This window comes from Diaphorina citri, unplaced genomic scaffold, assembly GCF_000475195.1.
Source record: "Diaphorina citri unplaced genomic scaffold, Diaci psyllid genome assembly version 1.1 scaffold4458, whole genome shotgun sequence".
NCBI lineage: Eukaryota > Metazoa > Arthropoda > Insecta > Hemiptera > Psyllidae > Diaphorina > Diaphorina citri.
Genome location: NW_007381857.1, coordinates 4560 through 10943, shown reverse-complemented (window position 1 = coordinate 10943; position 6384 = coordinate 4560). Strand labels below are relative to the sequence as shown.

Sequence of the window (6384 nt, the reverse complement as noted above, 5' to 3'; positions counted from 1 at the left end):
CAAGGGGGGGTTGTTTTTTTTTTTTTTTTTTTTTTTTCTTTCTTTTTTTTCTATTCTTCACCCGTAATTAAAATACATCTCATATATGTATCTATTTATTAGAATTGTCTGGCTGGGGGACTTTAAACAGGGAGTAGACCAGCTCAGTCTGACTGGGGGGACGTTAAACAGGGAGTAGATCAGCTTAGTCTGGCTGGGGGGACGTTAAACAGGGAGTAGACCAGCTCAGTCTGACTGGGGGGACGTTAAACAGGGAGTAGATCAGCTTAGTCTGGCTGGGGGGACGTTAAACAGGGAGTAGACCAGCTCAGTCTGACTGGGGGGACGTTAAACAGGGAGTAGATCAGCTTAGTCTGGCTGGGGGGACGTTAAACAGGGAGTAGACCAGCTCAGTCTGACTGGGGGACTTTAAACAGGGAGTAGACCAGCCTGAATTTCCCTTGCTAAAGGAAGACAGGATAGGAGAAAGCCAGCCGTTCCGAGAACGAATCTTACCCCTTCAGGATAAAATCCGCCCCGGGCGGGAATCGAACCCGTGGCCTAGCGCTTACAAGGTAGACGCGCTGCCAACCAAGCTAACTAGTCTGGTAGTACATAAAACTAATGACTTGTTACTTGTTTGTTTCAGTTACATCATGATGTTCATCTACCTGCCCGTGGTATTCACTCAAGACTTTACCAAATCTTACCCCTTCAGGATGAAATCCGCCCCGGGCGGGAATCGAACCCGTGGCCTAGCGCTTACAAGGTAGACGCGCTGCCAACCAAACTAACTAGTCTGGTAGTACATAAAACTAATGACTTGTTACTTGTTTCAGTTACATCATGATGTTCATCTACCTGCCCGTGGTATTCACTCAAGACTTTACAGTCTACATTGGTCAAATCATCAACCCCATTCTCAAAGCCCTGGCCGATGAAAACGAGTTTGTCCGCGAGACTGCGCTCAAAGCGGGTCAACGTATTGTTACTCTATATGCGGATTCGGCCATCCTGCTCCTCCTGCCTGAGCTGAAATCATCAACCCCATTCTCAAAGCCCTGGCCGATGAAAACGAGTTTGTCCGCGAGACTGCGCTCAAAGCGGGTCAACGTATTGTTACCCTGTATGCGGATTCGGCCATCCTGCTCCTCCTGCCTGAGCTAGAGAATGGACTGTTCGATGATAATTGGCGCATACGATATTCGTCCGTCAAGTTGCTTGGAGATCTTCTGTATCGCATTTCAGGTAAATGAGTGTGTGATTTTTTTTTCTTCTTTTATGATTGTTATTATTATACATACGATATTCGTCCGTCAAGTTGCTTGGAGATCTTCTGTATCGCATTTCAGGTAAATGAGTGTGTGATTTTTTTTTCTTCTTTTATTATTGTTATTATTATGGCCTTTTTTTTCGCGTTCATACAAGAACAGCACACACTGCCCATCTATCCGGGAACAAACAATGTTCCTAAGGATTTGTGGGTTGGAAATTTAGAACAGCCGTAATTGAAATTTTTCTTGGAGTCTACATTTTCCACAAGAATTCAAGTACGCTTAACCCTTGAGAGCCGAGGCCTACATTAAAGTCACCCACTGTTATCTTTGAAAAAATTAGAGGGTTCACTGCTAACTTTGAAGAAATTAGAGGCCCCGCTCTTTTTTTAAATTGATTTTTTATATATATATACAATTTTTTATACATATAACATGAAGAACAATTCAAACTTTATTCTGAATTAATAAAGTTTTATAACTTAACGCCTTATATTTTCTATTCAGGACCATACTGTGTTAGTGACAGCGTGGGAGGCGCTGGGTGCTGTTATCAAAACTATGGATGCCAAGGAACTGCCCAACTATGTGCATGATGTACGCCAGTCAGTACAAAAAATCAATGTTTTCCCTAAATAACTCTTTAATACGTCAATTCTAATCTATAACTTAACGCCTTATATTTTCAGGACCATACTGTGTTAGTGACAGCGTGGGAGGCATTGGGCGCCGTTATCAAAACTATAGATGCCAAGGAACTGCCCAACTATGTGCAAGATGTACGACAGTCAGTACGCTTTGCTATGAGTGATATCAAAATGAACGCCACGGACGGGGAAACCACGCTGTTGCCTGGCTTCTGCCTACCCAAGGTAATAATATTTTCATCTTGATGGATGCCTCGGTAACTTTGTGAAAGTCCATATTGATAGAGAGAGAGGGAAAGTAACTTATACACTTCTACCTGCGAAGTGAAGTGTATAGTTTTCTAAGAATAGTTTTCGTTCATACATATTTTTTCAAGAATGTATATAACATACCAGATTTTACCGTTTTATCACATACCTACCCATTTACAACAATCGAGGCCATTAATGGAAGAAAGGCGCAAGTTCGAAAACTGTGTTTTGAGAATAATGATTTTGAAGTTTTTGACATTCTTTCCTTTAAAAATTGTAAGGTGAAATTTGTCGAAAGTGACTAACTTTATGTATCACATACCCATTTACAACTATTGAGGCCAAGGCGTAAGTCGGAAAACTGTGTTTTGAGAAAAACGACTTTAAAGTTTTTGACATTCTTTCCTTTAAAAATGGTATGGTGAATGTTGTCGAAAGTGCTTTAAAGTTTTTGACATTCTTTCCTTTAAAAATGGTAACTTTTATTTTTCAAAGGGTTTAGAACCGATTTTGACAAATAAATTCGGATTATTCCAAAGGGAAGTAAAAAAGTCCCATTTTTAGCAATGGACTGTTAGTTTCTTGTAATTTGTAATCCTGGAATTATCATAATGTTTCTCCTCTCCTCACCCCCAGGGCATAACTCCAGTACTCCCGGTATTCCGCGAGGCAATTCTCAACGGGGAACCCGATGTGAAGGAAGCAGCAGCCCTCGGCCTCGGTGAAGTCATTAGCTGCACCTCCCCTGATGTACTCCAGTCATCCCTAAGGATTTGTGGGTTGGAAATTTAGAACAGCCGTAATTGAAATTTTTCTTGGAGTCTACATTTTCCACAAGAATTCAAGTACGCTTTTTTTAAGAGGTTTGACAGATGGAACTGTCACTGCTATGGTCTTATCGTCCCGAAATCGAAGAGAAAAGGAAGATCCAGTCATCCGTAGTTAATATTACAGGGCCCCTGATTAGAATCCTGGGAGACAGGTAAATAGTCCTCCCCTGATGTACTCCAGTCATCTGTGGTTAATATTACAGGGCCCCTGATTAGAATCCTGGGAGACAGGTAACGAAATATCTGCAATAGGTTGAGATTTGTACATATTCTATATCACCATAATCAACCGTGTTAGTCACCAGCTCCCATAGTGTAGTGGTCACTGCGCTCGCCTTGTACCCTTGTGTTCGATTCCAGGTGGGGTTAAGAAATTTGTATCATGCAAATGATTGGTTCGCTTAAAGTCACACCAAACCCTTTTCTCTCTTTCGCTGATATCTCGGTCGCTCCACGTCAGAGTTGCATCGGGGATTTGTCTACTATTTGACACATTTACTCAGTGCCGGTCCGGAGTTAGAAGCGGTTAAATTTCAGGAATATCCAGTGGAGAGAAAAAAGGTCGGCTCTCTTATGGGTTAACACGATTAAAATTTCTTATTTGGGTTGGAAATTTAGAACAGCCGTAATTGAAATTTTTCTTGGAGTCTACATTTTCCACAAGAATTCAAGTACGCTTAACCCTTGAGAACCGAGGCCTACATTAAAGTCACATCTTGACCAAACCCTTTTCTCTCTTTCGCTGATATCTCGGTCGCTCCACGTCAGAGTTGCATCGGAGATTTGTCCACTATTTGACATATTTACTCAGTGCCGGTCCGGAGTTAGAAGCGGTTAAATTTCAGGAATATCCAATGGAGAGAAAAAAGTTCGGTTCTCTTATTGAATTAACACGATTAAAGTTCCTTATTTCTCTCTCCATTTTTTCAGGCGTCTCCGGTAAGATGACCACAGAGACGGCATCGGACGACGACAATTTCGGAACCGAACACTTATACTGCCAGAATGAGACTAAAAAGTCCCTCTACTCCCGCAGTCTAAACAAGGACTAATTAATACCGTCACACTCTAAAACTATGCTAGGGGACATTAAACAGAGAGTAGATTAGCGTCTAGCTGTGGGACTATAAACAGGGAGGAGAACAGCTAACCCTAACCAGCCTAGCTAGCTGATAGTTTCAAAGGAGAACAAGAAGAAGAAGAAGAAGAAGAAGAAGAAGAAGAAGAAGAAGAAGAAGAAGAAGAAAAAATAAAATTGAAAGTCGAATAAAATCGTATTCATGCCATTAGTAATTAAATAAATTAACCCTTGTATGACATTTAAAAAAATAAATAAAATTAACCCTTATATGACCTCTTGTCCCTCTCTCTTCACAGGAATGCCTCAACCTCCTGGATGTAGGGGCTAAGGAGGCATTGAGTGATGTCATTACTAAGGTTCTACGCAAGGTGGCCAATCAACCAGAAGGCAAAGAAGAAGAACTGGATGAAACACTGCTAGTGTAAACGAGAACTTGGGTGAAACAGCAGCCAAACCTTGATGATAAAGCAAGGAAACACTTCTAGTGTAAACAAGAACCTTGGTGAAACAGCAGCGAAACCTTGGTGAAACATCAAGAAAACACTTCTAGTGTAAAGGAGAATCTGAGTTACCTGCGTAAAATCAGTAAAACCTTGATAAAATAGCAGCGAAACACTGGTAGTGTAAACGAGAACAGCTGCGAAATCTTACGTTCTAGTGTAAAGGAGAATCTGAGTTACCTGCGTAAAATCAGTGAAACCTTGATAAAATAGCAGCGAAATACTGCTAGTGTAAACGAGACTTTGGGTGAAACAGCTGCGAAATCTTACGCGTATTTTACTTGTGTTATATACAGTTATAAGAACTCAACTCTCAACCTTCAACTTCCTAATGTCAATGTGCACTGACTTTAGGAAGGGAAAATAGGGCCAAGATCTCCTCTTCTAAAGCTCATTTCTCCTCTTTTAAAGGAAAATACGGGAATTGGTTTCACCACTAGGTGGCGCGGTAGTGTTTGTACTAAATCATCGGAAATCCAAGATGGCGCATTCCCAACCATCGAAGATTCAGTTTCCAAAAGGGAACTAGTTCCGATCCGAAATTTTCGCCGAAAGGTACACCAAGAATTGGGAACGAATTTCAAAATCAGTGGAGAAAACATTTTACGTTGATTTATATCTTGTTTTACTTTACGTTTTACTTTCCTTTTCCTCTAATAAGGAAAGTAATGCAATCTGCTGAAATTGTTATCCTTGTCCTTGCTTCTTGATCACTCTTTTCCTGTTTTTTTACTTTTTTTTTCAAAGATTGCCCCTCGGTACCGCTTTCACATTACTTCAAGACACATTCTTTTACATACATGCCTATCCAAGTCCAAGAACGGAAAAATCTGGTTAGAAAATTTCCGCCCTGGCCGAGATTCGAACTCAGCAGCCCAGCACCTCCGATTTGAGAGTCAGTGCTCTCGACCAATCGGCCACAGAGGTGTTTATCTCTTACCTATTTATCTTTCCCAGGAATAAAACGAAGTTTTCTACATGGCAATTGCCAAGGAAGAGGGCAGAGTCGCCATAGTTTACTCCTTGAATTATTTTTCATTTTGAATATTTCCCTTGTCTCACTATGTCTGTAATTAGGTAAATTTATTTGAGAAATAAAGTCTCTCTTTTTTTTATAAGTTTTTAGTAGACAATATACTACCTATTTCCGAAATCGAAGAGAGAAGGAAGACGGGATAGAAAAAAGCCAGCCGTTCCGAGAACGAACACTATCTCATCAGGATAAAATCCGTCCCGGGCGGAAATTGAACCCGCGGCCTGGCGCTTACAGGTGAGTAATTGAAATAGTAAGTAATAAATGAGAAGGATATTTGTAAGATAACTGAGAGAAAAATATCCGGACTTGTGTTGCCGGATGTCTCAGCAAACTCATCCGGTATCCGGTATTTGAGTCCGGAGCAACTGAACCGGATTCTGAATGATGAAATTCTTGGTGAGTGCTTATGCTTACGATTGGAGGTATAAATATTATCTGGATAGATAGATCCGGATTATCCTATATTTCATAATTACCCGAATCTGGATCTTGTTAATACTGAATTTGACTTGCGATTTGGATTGCCTGCTACGATGGTGTAGTGGTCGCCTGGTAAACAGGAGCGTGGGTTCAATCCCAGCCGAGGTATGGAAATGTATCCTCAATATAATTTGAGAATTTTCTCTCCTGAAATTCAGATGCGTTTCATCGCCATTTTTATTTCTAAGCAAATTATACTTCATTTTGTAGTATCCCCACCAATATTTATTGTTTAAATTTTCTTCAGTAAATTCTTCTTTATTTTTTTTTTTTTTCTAATTTTTAGTCCGTCCTTCCTTTATTAA

At 40.5% G+C, this 6384-nt stretch overlaps 1 long non-coding RNA gene across 1 annotated transcript; it reads right to left on the bottom strand.

Moving 5' to 3' along the window:
- Nucleotides 1-4539: 4539 nt before the first annotated feature.
- LOC113472245 lies at nt 4540-5702 on the bottom strand. Its single transcript, XR_003394647.1, has 2 exons — nt 4744-5702; nt 4540-4635 (listed from the first exon to the last, which is right to left on the bottom strand). It is a non-coding gene; the product is annotated as an uncharacterized LOC113472245 (long non-coding RNA).
- Nucleotides 5703-6384: the final 682 nt, after the last annotated feature.